Below are 23,878 nucleotides of genomic sequence, written 5' to 3'. Positions count from 1 at the left end.
AGCTTGCACGTGGCAGGCAAGTAAAAATACACACTGAGCTCCAAAACCCAGTCACATTCAGTGCTCACAAAGCCACTGATTTATCCGAGTTTCCTAGAATCAAAGGTTTCTAGCTCACCAGCCTTATTCTCCTCAGTTCCCCATCTCCTTCCTTATCCCAGCTACAAACTCTACACAAACTGGCATCTCACTCAGCACTCCGCCATCTTGGCTGCTTCTCCTGGCCTCCTCCACGTGGCCTTTCTCTGCTCTCCTCTGCTCTCTCTTCTAATGATAATCTCCGGAACCAAGAGCACAAACTCTGTTCTGCCCCCATTTTATATTGTAGCTTCACAACCTCTAATCCAATATACCAAATAGGGAAATCTCTAATACAAAGTCACTTCTCTGAGGCATGATTGGATTGTACCACCCCACATCAAAAAGGGTGGGAAAGGCTTAATCCCAAAACCAAGCCCCAGGCTACAAGGATTCTCAACACACATTAATATCACCTGGGCGACGGCCTCAAGGGGAGCAGAGCCATCTTAACAAAGTGAGCACAATACATTTTATCAACCCAACAAGTCTTCTATTGAAGGGCTTTTTGGTTGTTTTCATGTCTTGGACACTGTGAACACTGCTGCAATGAACATGGGGCTGCATGTGTCTTTATGTATCAATGTTTCTGAATTTTGGGGGTATATAACCAGTAGAGGGATTTTCGGGTCATAAGGTAGTTCAATTTTCAGTTTTTTGAGGAATCACCATACTATCTTCCATAATGGTTGTACTACTTTACATTCCCACCAACAGTGAATGAGGGTTCCTTTTGCTCCACAGCCTCTCCAACATTTGCTATTACCTGTCTTGTTAATAACAGCTAACCTAACAGGTGTGAGGTGGTATCTCATTGCAGTTTTGATTTGCATTTCTCTAATAACTAAAGAAGATGAGCATCATTTCACATATCTGTTGGCCATTTGAATTTCTTCCTGAAAGAAGTGTCTGTTCATGTCCTCTTCCATTTTTTTATTGGATTGTTTGTTTGTTTGTTGTTGAGATTTATGAGTTCTTTGTATATTTTGGATATTAGGCCCTTATCTGAGCTGTTGTTTGAAAATATCATTTCCCATTTAGTTGGCTGTCTGTTTATTTTGTTGTCAGTTTCTCTTGCTGAGCAAAAACTTCTTAGTCTGATGTAGTCCCATTCATTTATTTTTGCCTTCACTTCTCTTGCCTTTGGAGTCAAATTCATAAAATGCTCTTTAAAACCAAGGTCCATGAATTTAGAACCTATGTCTTCTTCTATGTACTTTATTGTTTCAGGTCTTATATTTAGGTCTTTGATCCATTTTGAATTAATTTTAGTACAAGGGGACAAACTGTAGTCGAGTTTCATTCTTTTGCTTGTGGCTTTCCAGTTTTCCCAGCACCATTTTTTGAAGAGGCTTTCTTTTCTCCATTGTGTGTTGCTGGCCCCTTTATAAAAATTATTTGACCATATATATGTGGTTTTATTTCTGGACTTTCTTTTCTGTTCCATTGGTCTGAATGTCTATTTTTCTGCCAATGCCATGCTGTTTTGATTGTCGTGGCTCTATAATATAGTTTGAAATCAAGTATTGTAATGCTCCCAGCTTCGTTCTTTTATTTTTTTAGGATTGCTTTGGCTATTCGGGGTTTTTTATACTTCCATATAAATCTGATGATTTTTTGTTCCATTTCTTTAAAAAATGTCATTGGAATTTTGATGGGAATTCCATTAAATTTGTATATTGCTTTGGGTAATATGACCATCTTGATTATATTTATTCTTCCTATCCAAGAACAAGGAATATTCTTCCATCTCATTGTATCTTTTTCGATTTCCCTTAACAATGGTTTGTAGTTTTCATTATATAAGTCCTTTACTTTCTTGGTTATGTTTATTCCTAGGTATTTTATTTTTTTTGTTGCAATCATGACGGGGATTATTTTTTTAGTTTGTTCTCAAATATTTCATTGTTGGTATATAAAAAGGCTATGGATTTTTGTATGTTAATTTTGTATCCTGCGACCTTACTGTATTGGTTTATTGTTTCTAGTAGTATTTTTGTAGATTCTTTGGGGTTTTTGATGTATACGATCATATCATCTGCAAAAAGTGATACCTTTAATTCTTCTTTTCTGATATGGATGCCTTTTATTTCTTTGTCTTGTCTGATTGCTCTGGCTAGAAACCCTAGCACCACGTTAAATAAGAGTGAAGACAGTGGACAACCCTGTCTTATTCCTGATTAAAGGGGGGAAGCCTTCAGTTTAGTTCCATTTAATATGACGTTAGCTGATGGTTTATCATATATGGCCTTTATCATGTTGAGATATTTTCCTTCTATACCCATTTTGTTGAGAGTCTTAAACATAAAATTGTGTTGTATTTTATTGAATGCCTTTTCTGCATCTATTGATAAGATCATGTGCTCTTTGTTCTTTGTTTTGTTGATATGGTGTATTACGTTAACCGTTTTTTGTATGTTGAACCATACTTGAGATTCTGGGAAAATCCCACTTGATCATGATGTATTATTTTTTTAATATGTTGTTGTATTCGATTTGCTAGAATTTTGTTTAGTATTTTAGCATCTGTATTCATTACAGATATTGGTCTATAGTTTTCTTTTTTTGTGCTGCCCTTGCCCGGTTTTGGTATGAGGGTTATGTTGGCTTCATAAAATATGTTTGGAATTATAGCTTCTTCTTCAATTTTTTGGAAGATTTTGAGTAGAATAGGAATAGGAACCAAGTCTTTTTGGAATGTTTGATAGAATTCGCTAGTATAACCGTCTGGGCCTGGACTTTTATTTTTGGGGAGATTTTTAATAGTTTTTTTTTATTTCTTCCCTATTAATTGGTCTGTTTAGGCTTTTTGCTTCTTCTTGACTCCATCTAGGAAGGTTGTATTGTTCTAGGAATTTATCCATTTCTTCTAGATTGCTGAATTTAGTGGCATAAAGTTTTTCATAGTATTCTACAATAATTCTTTGTATATCTATGATATCTGTGGTGAATTCTCGTCTTTCATTTTGGATTTTGTTTATATGAGTTCTTTCTCTTTTTTCCTTGGTAAGTCTTGCCAAGGGTTTGTCAATTTTGTTGATCTTTTCAAAGAACCAGCTCCTTGTTCTATTAATTTTTTATATAGTTTTTCTGTTCTCTATTTCATTTATTTCTGCTCTCATTTTTATTACCTCCTTTCTTTGGCTGGTTTTGGGTTGTCTTTGTTCTCCTTTTTCCAGTTTGTTAAGGTGTGAATTAAATGGTTCACTTGGGCTCTCTCTTGTTTGTTCATATATGCCTGAAGTGATATGAACTTCCCTCTTTTTACTGCTTTTGCTGCATCCCATAGATTCTGATATGTCGTATTGTCATTTTCATTAGTCTGTATATAGCTTTTGATCTCTGCACTTATTTCTTCTTTGACCCATTCATTTTTTAAAAGTATGTTGTTTAGTTCCCACATTTTTGTGAAATTTTTTTTCCTCCTTTTTGCAGTTGAATTCTAGTTTCAAGGCTTTATGATCAGAAAATATGCTTGGTACAACTTTAATTTTTCTGAATTTGCTGATGTTGTTTTTGTGGCCCAACATATGGTCAATTCTTGAGAATGATTCATGTACACTGGAGAAAAATGTATACTCAGTCACTTTGGGATGAAATGTCCTGTAGATGTCTATCATATCCAGGTGCTCTAGTGTTTTGTTTAAGGCCACTATGTCTTTGTTGATTCTCTGTTTGGATGACCCATCTAGAGCCGTCAGCGGTGTATTGAGGTCTCCAAGTATGATTGTATGTTTGTCAGTTTTTGTTTTAAGATCAATAAGTAGCTGTGTTATATATTTTGGTGCTCCTTCGTTGAGTGCATATATATTAATAATTGTTATGTCTTTTTGATTCAGTGTCCCCTTAGCCATTATAAAATGGCCATTTTTGTCTCTGAGTACTTTTGCTGTCTTGTAGTCAGCATTATCAGATATGTGTATTGCTACGCCTGCTTTTTTTTCGATGTTATTTGCTTGGAGTATTGTTTTCCAACCTTTCACTCTGAATTTGTTTTTATCCTTGTTATTTAGATGAGTTTCCTGTAGGCAGCATACAGTTGGATTTTTTTTAATCCATTCTGCTACTCTGTGCCTTTTTATTGGTGAGTTTAATCCATTTACATTTAGTGTAATTATTGACACTTGTGAGTTCCCTATTGCCATCTTATACATTGCTCTCTGTTAGTCTTGTGTCTTATTTTATTCTTCTCTTTTGTTTGTTTATCTTTGGTTTTTGTTTCATTGTATTCCATACATCTTTCCTCTGTTACTGTCTTTTTTAAATCATGTGCTTCTGTGGTGGTTTTTTCAATGGTGGTTACCATTAAGTAATGAAAAGGGTTCCTACCCTGCTCATTGTAGTGCACTATCTTGTGAGTACTTTTGCACTCCATCGTTCCTTGCTACTGTTAATCTCTGTCCTCTCCCCTTTTTTTATTGTTGTTGTTTTCACAGATTAAATTTGGTTTTATTGTGTTTTTGGTGGAGCTGTTATTTGTGGTTTTGTTTTGTTTTGTTCTTTTTATCTGGTTGGAAAACCCCCTTTAGTAATTCCTGGAGTGGGGTTTTCTGATGATAAAGTCCCTCATCTTTTCTGTATCTGTGAATGTTTTTATTCCTCCATCATATTTGAAGGATAGCTTTGATGTGTATAGTGTTCATGGCTGAAAGTTCCTCTCTTTCTGGACTTTAAATATTGGGGTCCACTCTCTTCTAGCTTGTCGAGTTTCTTTAAGAAATCTGATGATAATCTAATGGGCCTTCCTTTATAAGTTGTATTCTTATTTTCCCTGGCTTGCCTTGAGAATTTTTTCTTTGTTGTTGGTTTGTGCCAATTTCATTATGATGTGCTTGGAATTGGTTTGTTGGGGTTAAGAAAACTCGGAGTTCTGTTTGCTTCTTGAATTTAAGGCTTTAGTTCTTTCCACAGGCTTGGGAAATTCTCATCTATTATTTTCTCTCTTTTCTCCCTCTAATATACCTATTATTCTTATGTTATTCTTTTTGATGGAGTCAGACTATTTCTGAAGGCCTTTATCATTTTTTTTAATTTTTGAGTCTCTTTCTTCTTCTCTCTGTTATGCCTCAAGTTGCTTGTCTCCTATTTCACTAATCCTACCTTCTATATGGCCTGTACTATTAGCTAAACTGGTTACCTTGTTTTTCAGCTCATGAATTGAGTTTTTCATCTCTGTTTGATTTGTTTTTATAGTTTCAATTTCCTTGGTAATATATTCCTTGTGTTCATTGAGTTGCTTTCTGAGCTCCCTAAATTGCCTTTCTGTGTTTTATTATATATCTCTGAGTATTTTTAGAATTTCTATTTTAAATTCTCTGTCATTTAGCTCCAAGGTTTTCAAAATATTAAATTTTTTCTCCATAGATTTTTCCTCATCTGTCTGTGCTACCTTTCTGTCTTTTGTATCTATGATATTCGATTTTCTTTTCCTTAATGGCATCTAAGGGTCATTTTGTTGATAGAATTAATGAGAATTAATAAAGGATAAAAAGTTTAAAGAATAAAAAAGAATAAAAAATTTAAAAAATTATTATTCCCCCCCCTTTTTTTCCCTCTCCTTTCCTCTCCCCTCCTTCTTGAGAAAATCTTGTGGTTAACTGTGAATTATATTGTGCTAAATTGAATAAAAATTACCTATAATGGAGGGCCTTAGTTGGGGAGAAGTGGTAAAGGGGCAAGAAAGGGGGTATGAACCCACAAAATGCAAAAAAAGAAAAAATTTGGGTCAAAAGTAAAATGATTTTCTTTTAGGTGATGGTTGAGTAAGCGATATGAGAGGAATAAGATGGAAACAGAAAAAAGGGGAAAAATTTAAAAATTACTATTGTATTTAGTGGAGCAAGAACTAGATAAAATGGAGAGCCAGGGTTGGGAGCACTGCTAGTGAGTTAAAAAAGCAAAGTAAAAAAACCCCAAAGCGCCACAAAGAAAAATTTGAGTGCCACATAAAATAATTTGTTTGGGATTGAGGATTGAATGAGAGGAAAAGTAAAGGAGAAAAGAAGAAACTAATAGAGAGAGAGAGAAAAAAAAAGAAAGTGGAAAACACAAAAAGAATAAAAAAGAATAAAAAGAAAGAGAGAGAGAGTTAAGGGTTTTGGAGTGCAACCCTCATAGAGAGAAAGGAAGAAGAAAGAGAAGATAATGGGAGATGTAAAACTTATGGGTAATGTAGTTCAAGGAGAGGAGAGAGTAAGACTGGCAGAGAATTAAACAACCAAATTGGAAGAGGAAAAAAATAATCAAGACAAGAAGATAAGAGAAATGAACAAATATAATAAAATGGGATAGGTTATAAAGTCTGTGGATTATTTTTGATTTTGAGAGATTATCTTCTTGTTTTTCTTTTTCTCCCTCTTCCTGGTCGGTGACTCTGTACCCCGGGTTCTTCCCCTATGGCACGCTTAGGTAAAGGTTTGCAGTTGATAAGTCTATGGCGATGTCATATATTGGGCTTCAGTCTCGTTGGCAGTCGAGGTTCATTAGCATTTGCAGGCTCCGCCAATGAGAGAGTCCATGTTCCCGGAGCCTTTCTCCTAGTCTTTCCCTCCTGAATTAGTAGCCTGATGATCCAGCTATGGGGTTGCTGCTGCCTCTGCCTTCACATTTAGTGTGGAACTTCTGGAGGCTCCAAGGATAGATTTTTCTGTCTCTGGTTGAAGATCTTGTTGAATTTTTGGGGAGATTTATCAGTATCACTCCTTATGAAACCATTTCTCTGACGTCACTCAAGAAGCCTGCTTTTCTAAGGGTTCCAATCTCTTTCTCACAGACAGAAACCTCATCTCTTTTTACCTCAAAATGTTATCTGGATGCCTCTGCTAGGTTCTTGGGCTCTAGGCTGAGGCTTGGGACCTGGGACTGAGCACCCACACCTCACAGGGTGACCCTTCCTGCAGTGAGAGTTCCTTCAAACCCTCAGCCACCACTTGCTCCTGTAAGCGGGGCTACCCTTTTTGTGTCTCTGCCCTTCCAACCAGTCTTGGTGTGACTTCTTCTGTGATTCTTGGTTATAGACTCCTCTTTGTTTAGTCTGTAATTGTTTTTTCAAGATGATTGTAATTAAATTAAGTTCTAATCTAATTTTGGCTTGGGAGGTGGCAATTGGAATTTCTGCCTACTCTGTCACCATCTTGGAATTGACAAATTAAAAATATTTTTAAAACATACAACTTACCAAGACTATATCAGGAAGAAATAGGAATCATAAGAGACTGATGTAGTAAAGAGATTGAACCAGTAATCAAAACATCTTACAAAGATAAGCTAAGAATCATATGCTTTCACTGGAAGATTTTACAAAACATTTTTTCTTTCTTTTTTTATGTTATATATATATATATATATATATATATTTTAATAGAATTTATTGAGATGACATTGGTCCACAAGACTATACAAACTAAAAAGTTTTAATTTTATGGTTCAAGTATAAAATTCAATGGAACATTCTGTGCACACTGCATTGAGTGCCCATCACTATTTCTGGCTGTCATCACACTGTTTCTGTATCAATGTGTCTCATATATCAATATATAATAGATTTTTCTCATTTTTAGAAATTCTTTCTGTTGGAATCCATGGGAGTCCAAAAGGAACAGAGTAACAGGCTTTATTGAAAGTAAGAAAGGAACCCTGCCGGGCACTTCTCCAGGGAGAAGGGCACCAGTTACAGACTAGGGGTGAATTTTATAGTGTTTGGGAGAGCCTGAGGGGATACTGAGTCAAAAGTTCTGGTATGTTCCCTTTTACAGTTTTACAATTTCAGCTTTCTGGAATGCTCCTTCTTGGGGCAGGTTGACCAGCTTTCTGAAACTCTTCTGCCTCAGGGACAATTATCCAGTAAGTAAGGGTGAGGTCAGGCAGCCAGGTGGGACAACAAAAAGGCAGTTGGAATGTCATATATCTATCACTTTCTTTGTGGTGCTCTACTTGGATGCTCCCTGTTATCTTTTCCTTTAAATCACTGATTCAATTCCTTGAATCATATAACTTGCTGTTGATTTCTTACAATATATTCTTCGTTTCAGATATTGTGGTCCTCATTTCTGAGCGTTCCTTTCTGTGGGTTCTATGTTCCCTCAAATGCTTACTATTTCTTTGTTTTAGTTTTCACTAGACTATCCAACTTCCTCTAAAGTTCTTCAGTATCCTTAAGAACATTGTTTCAAAATCAACATTGATATCTTGGTTGATTCTATTATATTTAATTATTTTTCTGAGGATACCACTTGTTCCTCCATTTTGTTGTTTTCTTATTTTGTGTCTGTGTACTACATAGATCAGTTATTATGTCTAGACTTGTCATGATGGCTTTTTAATGTAGATGTCTTGTTGGTCTCAGTGTCACAATCTTCTAGATCACTTAACTTTAGTACTTCAAGAATGTTTTATGGAGATTATGTACATCCTTTTATTAGATTTGAGTCTTTAATGCTGTTAGACCATTTGTGGAAAGAGTTAACCCTTCTGGATGGCTGATTATAAGGATAAACTTTGGTCACTGTGTATGAATCATTGTAAAGGAGCTTCCCCCTGAGGTCAGGTTGTTCCCAAGCAGGGTCTGGTGCCTACCTGAATCCCTTTTACAGTGTGTCACTTATATGGCTAGTTTGATTGAGCTCTGGTGTATTCTGAAGCCTACCACCTATTGTGATGGTTCTGGGTCCATTTGGAAGGGATTCAAGTACAGGTCAATGTCATATATTGTGTGTAAATGGCATTGATTTACTTGTCTGGAGCCACATGTTGTTCATCATTTGTATCTGTGTAAGCTAGGACCAGGTTGCATATGGGAGGGGCCGAGCTGTGTATCAGAATTGGCTTCCTGAAACTCTCAGCTGGGGGTAGATCAATAAAGGGCCAAGGCTCCCTCAGGTCCATCTCCACCTGTCAATTACTCAGTTTCACCCTGATGTTGATTAGTCTTCCTCCAGAGCCTTCCCAAGAAAAATTGTGAGAGGGCCCAGGTTGGCATTACCCACAGACCCTTTCACAGGTCTCAAGCTTGGTAGGGTGGGGCTACCAGGGTTAGGTAGACGAGGTTAGTGATTCTCACTGTGGGGTCAGGCAGACAGGTACTCAATGAGGTTAAAGTGGCAACTACTCCAGTGACAAACAACTTAGTATCTGACAGAATCTCCCACTCCATCACCCACAGAAGGAGTGTCCTGCATGTTCAGGTTGGGTGCAGCCAGCCATCCTCTCTGCAGAGGTAAGTTCAGTTGGGCAGAGCGACAGGGCTCAGGAAGACAGGTCAAAAGAGTCCTTCATTTTGGCTGGTTTTTGCTGAGCCCACATGATGTGGCCTAACATTTTGTACCGGTTCCAGACAATAACCACCACAGGATACATACAGCGAATGTCCCAGCTCTGTGTACCACTCCTTTATGAGGAACTGAGCTCAGCAGGACAAAGTATCTAGACTTGTAAGAGCAGATACAAAGAGTATTTCACTGGGAGAGGTGCCTGCAAGCCTGTAGGAGGGGCATGAGCATTTATTCCTTTTTCTGGGATAGCACAGGTTGACCTTGCAAGAAGGATAACAGTGGCTCCCCACCACTGAATGTAGTTATGCAACCCAGCAGCCGCCTCTTTGATTCCTTGACAGAAACCTCCCTAGAGGACATGTGCTTAAAGTCTCCCTGTGTTCAGCACTCTGATTTCCCTGCACAACTGAACTCAGCAGGGCGAGGCAGGCCAAGTGATTCAGCTGTTTGTGAGTGTGGGTTGGCACTATTTGTGCACTTGAGGTGGATAAGTCAGTCCCCTTTCCAAAGCCACACTGTTCAGTCGCTGTCTGAGACTCTGCCAAGAGCTTCCTCAGAACAACAACGCCCAAAGGTCAGTGCTGGTGCAGTCAACAGATCACTCTGCCAGAAAATGGCAGACTGGTGTCACCAACAGTTGGTGGATATACTCCCCAGGCTGGTAATGTAAGAGTAAGAGTGCTTATCACTGGGAAGATGGTGTCTGGATCTCTCACAGACTCTCTTCTCTTTCAGGTGAACTGAATCCCCACTGATTTTCTCCACCAGATGCTTTATGGGCTCTTCTCCTATCCTTGATGTTTTGGGTTGTGGATTCTTACATGGGTTGAGACCTCATGATCATGGGGGAAAGGGGTTTTGCACCGGAGATATTCCCAGAGCTTCTTAACCACTAGACGTGGGTGTGGAAACAAGCCTTTCCAAGTCTCCACCCTTCTTACCAGTCTTTATGTAGCTTCTTCTGTAAATGATTATAATATTTCATTTCAGCTGGGTTTTAGTTGGTTATTCTGATTAGCTTCTCTATAATTTACCTGTAAATCCAGTAAGGTACCAAAAACAAATGAGTGTAGCTTTTACCTACTCTGCAGCCACCTTGAAATCTTTTTACCAAACATTAAAAAAAAAAATTAACACTATTTCTTCTAATACTTCACAAAAAATTAGAGTAGTGAGCACTGCCTAATTTACTTGAAGGAGCCAGCATTTTCCTGAAACCAAAACCATAAAAATAAATTACAAAAAAAAGAAAAAGAAAAGAAAAGAAAAGCTAAAGCCAATACTCCTGATAAGTATAAATACAAAGTTCTCAAAAAAAAATACTAACAAATCAAATTCAGTAATAAATTAAAAGGATAATTCACCATGAACAAATGAGATTTATACCTGAGGTTCAAGGATGGTTTAACACACACAAATTAATCAGTGTGATGCATCACAGTAAACAATGGAAGAATAAACTATATGATTACCTTAATTGCAGAAAAAGCATTTTACAAATTTCAACATTTACCATGATAGAAACTCCAACAAATTTAGTAGCATTTCTATAGTAACAACAAAACTTTTGACAAAGAAATAAATTGATTTCATTTCCAATAGGATTAAGAACAATAAAATACTTAGGAATACCTTTAACTAAGAAGGTGAAAAATCTCTACACAGAAAACTACAAGACGATGATGAATGTAATCGAATACACAAATTAACTGGTAAAAACAGATACCACACTTGAACTTAGCCAGAAGTCTGAGAAGCAATTGAAGCTTTAAAATAATGAGGAGATATTCCATGTTTAATTTTTGGAAACACTAATATTCTTAAAATGCAAATTACCAATGACATGTTTTTTAGAAGTTAAAAAAAATCAACACTCCTACATATATGTAACCATAAAAAAACTAGATAGAAGGTGACAGAGGACAATCTAACTTTGGGTGATGGGTAAGCAACATGACTGATTGACAAGATAACCTGGACATGTTTTCTTTGAACATATGTACCCTGATTTATTAATGTCACCCTAGTAAAATTAATAAAAAAAAAAGAAAAAGAAATTGTTATATTTGGGGCATGAGACCTTTTTTTGTTTTATAAGACAGAAATAGCTCTTTTGACTCTTATTTACATTAGTATTCTCATATTGGAATATTTTTATGACCTAAATATGTTAATGTTAGCCTGATCCAATATCTTATTTTGCCTGTTAGTGATTATAGAGGGCCCATGAAACTTAGTCATATTCTTAAAAGTAATCTTCTACATTACTCATAAGGCTTATCTACTTTATTAATGATAAACATACATTTGAAACTATAATACACTGAAAATTTATTCTTTGTGCTGTTGTCTTTGTCATGCTGTATGGTAGAAGTGAAGTTTATACTTTTCTTATTATCTAATTGATGGAGTATAATTTTTAGCAGATGATTTTTCTTTATGAATATGTTTATACACGAGTCTATATATTTTAACAAAAAATTTAAGAGGCTGTACATGTTTCTTAAAACTATTTTCTGTCTGTTTTTGTATTCTCAGACAATATACACACCTATGTCAGTTTTCCTAGTATTGTTCTAAAGGCTTCTGGGTCTCCGTTAATATTTGACTTTCTTTCTCTTTAGCCTCAGGAATTAATCATTTCTTTACTCTGCTTTAATGTCATCAGTTCCTCTTTCACATGTCAAAATTTATGTAAAAGTAGTAAATTTTTCAATGAAGGTAATGTATTTTTCAACTCTGAATTTTAGTTTGTTTCATTCATACAATTTTTATTTTTTTAATTATTCTGTCACTGCCATTATATTTTTGTATTATTAATTGAACATAGTTTTTATAATTTATATGTACATTTAACTTTATAACAATTATTTAAAAATATTTTTTAATGACTCTGACATCTTCTCTGTAAAAGTTAGATTCTATTGACGGATTTTCCCCTGAGAGTATGGAAGATATTTCTCAGGTTTTTTACATGTTTTCTAATTTTGTATAAGTACATTTTTTGATAATATAATATAGTAAGTATAAAATCTGCTTCACTTTTCCTAGATTATTAATTTTCTTGTAGGCCGAAAAAGCGTTTACTGTAGAATGTTTTATTTGGACATGTATACATTCTTGTTTATTTTTATATTTATCCTGGCTTACCCAGGATTCTCCTTGTGTATGCATACCTTAGTTGACAACCAAACATTTTTATAAAATGTATTAAAATACCTCAAGTCAATATGGCTTCTACCCTCTGTTGTTTGATACATATTGTGTGTGTGTGTCTGTGTCTGTGTGTATACAAGAGTGTTCATTACTTTGATATCAGTTTTCAGAGTCCCCATTGGCTTTTACTTTTACTGAATTATCTTTGTTTCCTCTACACTTGTGCTCATTTTTCTTTTTCAAAAGCCAGAATGTGTAGAGAGCTGATGTCACTTCTCCAATTGTTTCCTCATTTCTAGTAACTTCCTAATATATTTCTGGCTGGCACTTCTGATTGGCACTGTGCTTGACACCATGTGGAGCACAACTTCAGGCTGCTAAAAGAATAGTCTTTCTCGTTTATCACCTGGTGCATTCAGCACTCTGAGCTGAATATGTAGTAGGCTATTTGCCAACCTCTTCCACTGCTAATCAAGTCTGCCCCTCTAGCAACACCACTGATATTTGCAGCTTTCCTGAAATTGTAAAAATCATCATTCTTACTCACTGAGGTAAGACAGGGATTGGAGAGGGAGACATGGGAGCATCCTAGACAGAAAGACTCACATTTGCTGTATTCTTTCTTGAATCTCTAGCAAGTCTATCAATGATAAAAAATCACAAGTTATTATTAGTCTTTGATCAGCTTTCAGAGCTGTGAAATTGTTAATTTTGTCCATTTGTTCTTTTTATTTTATCTTACCAATACATTTCCCTAATGTTTTCATTTTGTAAAAAGATTCTGTAAATTGAAGGACTGTAAGTTCAAAATAATTAACTTTATGTATTTCATTTTAAAATAATCTTCATGTTGGTTGCAAATTTAAAATTAACGTAGTTACTTAATTTTTGTTTTTTCCCATTTGAAGTATTATCGCTTGGCATATAAAGCATTACTTTCACTATCAAACTTTTAATTAAAAATAATATAAAACAGATTTTAAGATAAAATAATCCTTTTTACAGTACTCATATTAGTGCATTAAAACAAAATTAATTTAAAGAGGCAAGTGAATTAATTGACAAGCATCTAATTCCTTCTTCAATGAAAAGTGGTACAAAATGGTTACCTATGTATGAAAATGAAGAACAGCTTAAAACCTTATACATTATGAACTTTTATCCAAAAGCGGTTCTTTAAATTACCTGTTATAAAAGTCATCATGATGATGAAAACCACAACACAGTGAACATAATGGACAATTTTCTAGTAACCATGCATGGTCTCTAATAGACTCTATGTCCATTAGGGTGAACACCTTTTAACATAGATAGATGTCCATTCAACATGCTGTGCACTTGAACTCAAACAAAATAAAAAGCCAAATGCAACTAAAATTTTTATAATTATTTGTTCTTCAAAATGAGTTCTCTGAAAATATCAATTTGGCATTTTTTTCTAAAGTAAATTTTATTAGTTACTAAAATCATTCTGTTTAATTTTAACAAAACCTGCATTCAAAATCTCAATGTACAAATAGAGACTAGAGTCAAAATAATAACATAGTCATTTAAGTAATAAAGGTTAAGAGTTTTCTTCTTCATTGCTAGCCTTGTAGTAGATTTCTGTCTTTCTTTAACAGCTTGTGTAGCTACATGCAGAAATGCTTTTTCTCATACTTTCTTGTCCCTGGCACTTGCTGGTTGGCTTGTTAGACATAAACTGCTACATTTTCAACTTTGGCTTCTATGCCGTCTGTAATAGGTCCTTGCTCATGAATTGTTATTCACAAACCTTTATATAATTATTAAAATCAATCATATCAGCTACAAGTTGCCTAATTGAAGACTCTCTCTTGCACAAGGCAGAGGTCATCCTCTGTCATTTCCTCATTCTGCACTTGCACTTGAGGTTGATTTTGGCTTTCCCAGGTTACAAGATTCCTGTGTTTGAGCTCTCCTCAGGAAAACCACTGATTCTTTGGAAAAGGCTCCCATTGGAGCAACAAACTTTCTTTTTTAGGTGCTTGCCTCTTGTCCTTTGGAAAGCTTATCAGTGATGTGATCTCGGCTACTAACAATCCTTCTGTATTTTCCTTTTATGTTGTTCATTGGGGATGGTGGGCAGATATCCAAACCCTTTAATGCACTAATTTGTTTCTTTGGTAAGTTGGTTAGGATACTGCTGATTCTGTTGCAGATGTTGAGTCAATTTAGGTGAATCTTGAAGTGTCATACATTGTTTCAGGGTCTTCTGTATTTCCACAGAACATGTCTGATCCTCATAGTGTTGGATATGCTGGGCCAGTTGGGTGGATCACTAACAATTCCTGAACTATATAATGCAGTTGACTCACTGAGCCACTAATTTCATAAGATGCCGATGGGCTGTGTGCAGTTTACTGAGCAGTCACCCTGATCTCCTCGGGTTCCTCCCCCCTCACTCTGTGGGCCTACTTTGTCTTTAGAAATTTAAATCAGTACACAAGCTTTAACTCAATTTCTCATAAAATATATGTTCTTGCAGACTTTTTTGAACATTTTCAATATATTTACATGGACTGAACTCTTCCACAGAAATAATATTAAGTTGTTGTTTTGGCGAAATGGCTCAGTTCTGTCTTCAGAACAGTAAGTCTCCTGAGAACTCATATTATTTATGCCTTTATGCTTGCTAAGTCAGAAATTAATCTTTGTAATAAAAAGCAATGTGTGAAAAATTATATAAAGAAACTGTTTCTTAGTAATATTTTAAGATATTTAGATTTATATATGTAACTATTACTCTGAAGAATTTATTTATTACAATATTAAGTTATATATTACTAGATTAATGATGTATTATCTCTGTATTTCAGATTCTCAACAACTGCAGATTTGGACAAGAATTGTACATTTACAAAACTTCAGTGGCCCCAGACGCTCCAGTCTGCATCATGCTTAGAACCAATAACATATGTCTGTAAATACCAGGCACTTTAGCTTACCTAAATTCAGTAAAATGATCATCTCAGCATCTGTAAAGAACACATTTTCAATTTCTTCCAAAACATTTTAGTTACATTTATAGAACTATTCCTTACGATATTCTTTTGAGACCATTTTCATGTTCACAACAGAATTAAGCGATGAATACTGAGATATTCTATATCCCCCTGTGCCCACGCATGCAGAGCCTTCCAGTGATCAACATCACTCAGCAGAGTGGTACTTTTGTTACTGAGAATGAATCGACTTTGCTACATCATAGTCACTTAAAGTGACTGTTTACCTGACTCTCCATCCTTGGTATTCTAGAGTCATTTTAAACCATATTTATATTAATTTTTTAAAAAAGTATTCTGGTACATATTATACATTTCTAAGATTTCTGGTGTTTATTAAAATAAATCATGTTTTGATTATGAATTATAAAAAGAGCTATTATTTCTAGGTCTATATTAATGTAAATAATATATCACTCATTTTCAAATCAATTAATTTGATCTAGCCCTTGAGTGTTGGAAATGAGAACTGAACATCCAAGAGAGTCACAGAGTTTAAGTCAGTCAAGTCAGGAGAGAGAAACCAGGAAGAGCTTGGTTTTAAGAATTATGAAATATTATTTGTTGGAGATAGGCTGCACAGAGGAGTTAGAAGAAAATTTTGAATTGTACCAGAGTGTTATTAAGGGTACTAAACATGATATCACATGGAGCCAGGTGCACTTCTTCAGATGGGTGATAGATGTCATTGAAGACAAAGTAAGCACAGAAAACTCTATGGCTGACGTGTTCACTGGATGCTCTGGGACAGAGCAGTTCCAAGTCTGCTGGCTGATATTGGAGAGGACGGATCTCAAGCTGTGCCGATGAGCAGGAAGACCTCCCTGCCAGTGTCAGCAATCAGAGGCCAGAGGAGAGGGAACTCTGACTAGACACAGAAACTTGCTGGAAGGGGAACACCACAAGCACTCCCTGCACTCATGTTGTTGTCCATCATAGCCCTGTGGCCACAGGAGAGAAACAACATGAAACCCAGAGGCAGAGTCCTTTTCCTGCAGTGTCTCTGGATTAAGTGAGCAGACAGGGAAAAAATGGTAAAGACCTAGCACCATTGTCTCAGAAAGGACAATAAAGATAGCTTTGGAGTTGAAAGTAATACATTGTCAGTTTGCCCTTGTTACTATGCAACAACTCCATGGCTTCTATATAAAATCTGTTTGGATATGGCCCATTTCTCAGAGGATGGAACCAAAATATATGTCTTTGAGTCTAGTTTGGTGCAGCATTACCAATGATTTTTTTTTATTTTTGCTTGTGACGGGTGATTTCACTGGGTAATAGTCAGTGTCTTTTGGTAGTTTTTACATGTCTCTGTTTTTCCACTACTGGATTGCAGATATTTTGAAAAGTACCTTGTTTTATTAAATTCTCTTACTCCCCTTTTTGACACTTTTAATTAGTATGCTTTGAAACATACATTAATGGAAACAATAAAGTGTTAAATAAATTATTTAAAAGGGAATAATATTCGTATGAGTTAGTTACTGAGACTCCAGGATAAACTTTAGTAATTTGAGAATTCTTCAGAATATTTTTTACTATAATTCAATTACAAGTGGTAGTACTTTTTTAATGCAGAATAAATGAGTAGTCCAAATACATGTATATCTTTGAATATGAATGTAGCTTTTATCATCTCCATATTTATTCTTTATATTCACATAGAGAAAATATCAATATTCAAAATTATATTGTGTATGTTGTGGCTGTATCTAATTGCTGAAGCTCTGCAAACACATTTGCATTGACATTGAACAAGTATAATTAATTAATTTATTTATTTTTCTTCTGTGGTATGTTTAATTTCAAATGATAAAGCTGAATATATATGAGCTTAACTCCAAACCAAAGAATCAGTTTAGATCATATTTATATATGTTATTCTCTGAACAGTGGACTACCTAGAAGAAAACCTTCTCATAGCAGTGATTAACAACTCTCAGCAGGTCTAGCCAATATGTGTTTCATATACACACACACACACACACAGAGAGAGAGAGAGAGAGAGAGAGACAGAGAGAGAGAGAGAGACAGAGAGAGAGACAGAGACAGAGACAGAGTCCTGCATATATTCTTACCTGGATCCACCCAGCAACCTCATCTAGGGCCAATATTCTAGTACCAAGCTATTTTTAGTGCCTGAGGCTGATGTGCTCAAACAGAGTTATTCTCAGAGCCTGGGGCCACACTGGAACCAATCTAGGTGTTGGAGTGGAAAAGGGGGAGAAATTTGTGGAAAGCTGATGGTCAGTTCTCCTGTGTGCCCTGACAAGGAGTTGATCCCTGGATGTTGGAGACCAAAAAGTAAACAGAGTATTTTGCAGTTTGGATATCTAAAGAACAGAGGTGTTGGGCTCAACCCCCCACCTCACCAGCATAATTAAGTTAACAAAGAGCTGTGCTTCTCTGCTCATTCTGCCCATGTTCCCTGGAAGGATTGGAAGCTAGTCACTTCTTTGTTCAAAAGTTAAGATGATGGGAGTTTTTTTTTGCACCTGGTGATTGTCTTTGAGTTGCCTTGGAAAAGTCATTGAATTGCTAATAGCCCACATTGAGGAATAAAGACAGATGTCTTTCTGGGGGCAGTCATGTTTCTGCGGCTCTATAATAGTGACTGTTAGCAAAAGAGCTGTGATTTTCTCCCGAACCCATCTGTATATATCTTTAAGTCTCTGTCTATCTTTAATTCAATTTCATACCTTTTCCCACTTGGGATCTTGGAATAGACTTGTCGCAGCTGGCCTATGATAGTTGGCTCCCAAACATTAGGCAATCAAGAAAGGGAAAGAGTAGGTAATGAAACCCCCCAGAGGTGTGCATGCAAAGTAAGTATAAAGATTTTTAAAAATAAAGCATTTTAAGTAGAGATTGGGGGAAAAGTATAATAATAAAGTAATTTGGGAGTAAATAACTTTGAGAGTGCTAGGATAAAAAATAAGGAAACTTTTTGTAGAAATGTTTCCATATGAGGATGAATTGTCTGAAGAGTATCAGGGTGAGCTGGAAACGGAGGGATGTGAATATGAGAACAACTTGGAGTCTGAGGATAACTCAGGGGATAAAAATTTTGCGGCTATGGCTGCCTTAACCACGAGGTGTCCGCCACCCTCATCTCCTTCTTACACTCAACCCTCTGCTCCTCCATACCCTTATTCTGCAGATTCGAGAGTCTATAACTCAAACTCTGGGAAATCCCCATTCCAACAATCTATAGACCAGGCTTGAAATATAGGAGAAACAATAATTGGCTTTACCTTCTTTCCTGTTGTAGAAAGATAGGATGATAAGGGGACAGTAGTGTGAGAGCATGAACCTGTACCTTTTATAACTGTGAAAGAACTTAAACTTGCTTGTGCTCAGTATGGGCCTACTTTCCCTTTTTGCGGTAGACTGCAAGTGGCAAAAAGCCTTTGTAAATTCGAGGCTTAGCAAAAGCCTAAGTTCTCCCTCCTCCACCTCCATATTGGCTAAGAAGCTGAATATTTGCATTCATCCCATAGCCCCACTTCACTTGCTTGCTTAAGTTGCTGGAAGCAGCAATGTACATGCCCTTCCTCTCACTCTTTCTTTGTTCAGATGTTGGTTGATCTCACTTATGCATGGTGGGGGTATTCCTGTTTATGCCTTAAGAGAGTTCCTATTTTTGCCTCAGATATGTGGCTTTGTATCAAAGATTTCCTTATTTGCATATTGTTATATAATAAAGAAAACTGGGGGTTGTGGGTGCTCAGATATTGCCATCAGCATTGAAGAGGCCTCCCAATCCTATCCTCTTATCTTGATGAGTCTATTTTCTTAATTCCACACCATTCTCCCTTGGAACCCAGAATTACTAGCTGCACTGGCCTGCCACACCTTTTATACTTGGTTTATTAGATACTATTAGTGCAAAGGCTCTTCTGCCAAATGACTGAAAGGTGATTGCTCATGCCTGTCTGTCTGGGGTTGATTATTTGCTGTGGAAGTCAGACATTTATGAAAAGGCCATTGAGCAGGATGACAAAATTCCACAAGAGCAGGTTACTGTTACTGCAAATATGTTAACTGGAGAAGGACAATATGCCCCTATGGCAACTCAATTAGAGTATCAACTAATTACTTATGATATGATTAATCAGACAGCACAAAGGCATGGAAATGCCTGCCTATTCCAGGGGCCAAAAATGGAAGAATTTAGTAAAATTAGACAAGGCGCAGATGAACAATTTTAAGAATTTGTTTCATGGCTAATTCAAACAGTAGAAAGAATCATAGAGGATTAAAAAGGTAGGAAAGATTTTAGTAAAGCAGGTAGCATATGAGAATGCTAATTCAGCTTCTCAAGCTGCACTTCAGCCTCACCGCAAGAAGGGAGATATAAAGGACTATATCAGAATATGCGCCGATGTTGGGACTTCATAATGCAAGGTCTTGCTTTTGCCACAGGCTTTAAGGCAAGGATTCCAGGGTATTTTGATAAAAGGCAAAACAAACAAAAAAACAAAGGTCAGGAAAGTACTGCTGCTCATGGACCATGTTTCCAATGCGGAGGTATGGAACATTTTGCTAAAAGTTGTCATACTCCCTCTGTAGGTCAGTATCAGCCTCCCCTTCAGAGGCAGCCAGCTCCTCAAACTCCGGACCTCTGCCCACGCTGTGGGAGAGGGAAACATTGGGCAAATGAGTGTAAGTCTAACTATACTGCCAAAGGGCAGGTTGAAGGAAATGGACAATGGGGCCCTTCTCAGCCCCATCAAACAATAGGGGCGATGTCGGTGTTTCCTCGGCAAATTCTGATCCCAGCAGGCCAAACATTGCCTAACTATTTCAGGCAACAGCAGACAGTGCAGGACTGGACCTCAGTCCCATCTCCCAATTCATATTAACTCTAGAGATGGGACCTCAAGTTATACCCACTGGAATTTTTGAGCCACTTCCCAGTAACATGGTAGGACTCTTATTAGGCAGAAGTAGTTTAACTATGAGAGAATTTTTTGTTCTCCCTGAAGTAATAGATTCAGATTATACAGGAGAAATTAAAGTAATGGCTCACACTCTGAGAAATATAGTCACTATCTCCCCTGACATGAAAGTTGCTCAATTAATCCTTTTACCTCTTTTAAGACAAGGCAAAACCCTGCAAAAGGGGCCCTGAGGAAATTGAGGATTTGGATCCACTGATGCTGCCTATTGGATTCAAAAAATAGGTTAGGAACACCCTAAAATGGAACTAACAATACAAGGGCATAAATTTAAAGAATTTTTAGATACTGGAGCCAATGTATCTGTTATTGTTAAGTTACATTGGCCTCCTTCCTGGCCCACTAATGCAACAGACACAGAATTACAAGGTATAGTGCAGAGTAAATCCCCTCAACAAAGCTTTAGTTTTATATAATGAGAAAATAAAGGTCATACTGGACTTTGTCAGCCTTATGTGCTCCCTGGACTGCCAGTTAACTTGTGGGGTAGAGATGTTTTGAAAAATATAGGAGCATAGCTTGTCAGTCCTAATAATTTAGTCCACTAAGGGATTAGGAAAAGAACAGTGGGGAATTCTCACCCACATAGAAGGGGCACCCAATACCAGAAGGTGTGGATTAGGATATCAAAATTTAGCCTAGGGGCCTTGGTAGCTCCTGCTACCCTAATAATGCATTGTGCAGACCTATTTACTTGGAAATCAGATAATCCTGTATGGGAAGACCAATGGCCCTTTTCTCAGGAGAAACTTAAGGCAGCTGCTCGATTGGTACAACAGGAGTTACAGCTTGGGCACATTAAACCTTCTAATAGCCCATGGAATATGCCTCTATTTGTAATTAAAAAGAAATCAGGAAACTGGAGGTTATTATAAGATTTGAGAATAATAAATAAGACTATAGAAATTATGAGTCCTCTCCAGCCAGAACTCCCCTCTCCTACAGCCATTCCATGGGATTTTTACCTTGTAATTATTGACTTGAAAGATTGCTTGTTTACTATTCCTTTAAGCCCTCATGATTGCAAGCATTTTGCATTCAGTGTTCCTTCACTTAATTTCCAGGCTCCCATGGAGCGATACCAGTGGAGAGTTTTACCTGAAGGTATGGCTAACAGTCCTACCTTGTGCCAAAAATATATTGCTCAAGCTATTTCTCTAGTCTAAAGGCAGAACCCTAATGCATACATAATTCATTATATGGATGATATTCTTATTACTCATCCAGATAAAGACACTCTGCTGACCATTTTGAAACAACTAGAATATACTTTCAAAGAACCAGGACTTTATATAGCTCCTGAAAAGGTACAGCAATCTTTGCCTTTCTCTTATTTAGGACAAATTATTGAGGGACAACAAATTTATCCACAAGAATTAGAAATCAGACGGATCATTTGCAAACTTAAAACGAGTGTCAGATATTATTAGGACATATTAATTGGCTTAGATCTTCCTTGAAATTAACTACTGGGAAACTGAAGCCACTTTTTGATATTCTTGGAGGCTTGGCTGAACCAGCTTCTCCTCATCTATTTACAGCTGCAGGACAGCAAGCATTACAGGTTGTAGAAAAGGCCTTGCAACAAGCCTTTTCCTGAAATGCATAAATCCTGAAGAACCGATTGCTTTACTAATTTGTCCCTCGAGTTACACTCCAACAGGATTATTGTGGCAAACTTCAGGTCCTATTGAATGGATTTATTTAGCATTAGTCCTAAGAAAGTTTTATCTCAGTATTTTGATCTTGTTGCCTCCTTGATTATCAAGGGGCATAGGCTTGTAAGTTTTGAGCCTCAAATTGTTGTTGTTCCTTTTTCAAAAGATCAGCAACATTGCCTCTGGGAAACTTCCACAAAATGGCAAATTGCTGTTGCAAATTTTACAAGCCAAATTGGTTCTCACTACAAAGTTGATAAAATAGTTCAATATTTATTAATTACTATATTTGTTTTTTCTAAAACAATTATTAATGAGCCCATTCCTGAAGCACCTACAGTCTTTACTGATGGGTCCAGCTCAGGAATAGCAGGCTTAATATCAATGAACAAGTTTATACTGAAACAGTCTCCTTAAAATGAGCTCAAAGAGTAGAATTACATTCCATTATCATTGCTTTTCAACATTTGCCATGTTACTCCTTTAATCTGTATACAGACAGCAAATATTTACTTATGGTTTTTTCCACTATAGAGACTGCTGTCTTAGAGACAACTGATGAGGAACTATTTCAGTACTTTCTCTTCTTCGAAGACATGTATGTCAACATAGAGCTCCATGTTTTATAGGACATATTTGAGCTCACTCCATGCTCCCTGGAGCTTTAGCACAAGGGAATGCCCTTGTTGATCAAGCTACCCAAAAGAAAATTATTGGAGCAACCATGACAGATCAAGCAATTCGGTCTCATACTATTCATCACCAGAACGCTGCAGCCCTGAGTGAACAGTTTCAACTTTCTCAGGAAGCAGCACAACAGATTTTAAATCCTGTCCAAGGTGTGCTATACTACAATCTCCCTTCATTTGGAGTTAACCCTCAAGGACTCCTACCAGGACAGTTTTGGCAAATGGGTGTTCATTTTGCAAACAATTCTTTGTCCATGTTACAGTAGATACTTATTCTTGATTTATATTAACCCCTGCCAGAACAAGAGAGGCTGCTAAGTGTGTTATAGCTCATTGTTTGTATGCATTTTCTATTATAGGACTTCCTAAACTGATTAAAATTGAAAATGCTCCTGCAATGTAGGAAAAGCATTTACTACATTTTGTCAGACTTTTGGACTTGACCTAAAGACAGAAGATTCCTTACAATCCCCAAGTCAAAGCATTGTAGAATGTGCACATCAAATGCTTAAAAGTCAATTAGAAAAAATAAAAAAGGGGAATTATACCCTCAAACTCCTGCAAATCCTCTTTGTCATGCTCTTTTTACTTTAAATTTTTTGAATACTGTTGTATAGCGTAATTCAGCAGCCAAAAGACTCTGGAATCCAACAAGAAAAGCCTTCCCTGAAGTGTGATGGAGGGACCTGCTCACAGAAATCTGGCAAGGGCCAGAGCCTGTTCTCTTATGGGGCCGAGGATATGTGTGTGTTTTTCCTAGGTCTGCTGAAGCTCCTTGGTGGGTTCCTGAACAATTGGTGAGACACCATAAGCCAGGATGAGAGACTCACTTCACAAAAGCAATTGTATAAGGCTTATTTTACTATGCTCTCAGCCCTTTCTCTGTCAAAACTGTTATCCAGCTAATAATGCTGTTTTGTCTTTTTCTAATCAGGTCCAGATATACAGAAGAAGTTTATGAGGACCTTCAAACCCCTCAGTGAGATCATCTGAGCATGGCTTTTAAGGTCTATAATGACCAAGAGGAACAGAAAAGGCAGCCAG

At 36.7% G+C, this 23,878-nt stretch overlaps 1 pseudogene; it reads right to left on the bottom strand.

The window, feature by feature from the left end:
* Positions 1-14,134: 14,134 nt before the first annotated feature.
* On the bottom strand, positions 14,135-15,765 carry LOC136319292 (syntaxin-7 pseudogene; annotated as a pseudogene).
* Between the last annotated feature and the right edge of the window lie 8,113 nt (positions 15,766-23,878).

The sequence above is a fragment of the Saccopteryx bilineata genome, chromosome 1, assembly GCF_036850765.1.
Source record: "Saccopteryx bilineata isolate mSacBil1 chromosome 1, mSacBil1_pri_phased_curated, whole genome shotgun sequence".
Classification (NCBI taxonomy): Eukaryota; Metazoa; Chordata; class Mammalia; order Chiroptera; family Emballonuridae; genus Saccopteryx; species Saccopteryx bilineata.
The sequence above is the reverse complement of the archived record's forward strand: the minus strand, read 5'-3'. Positions and strand labels throughout refer to the sequence as shown.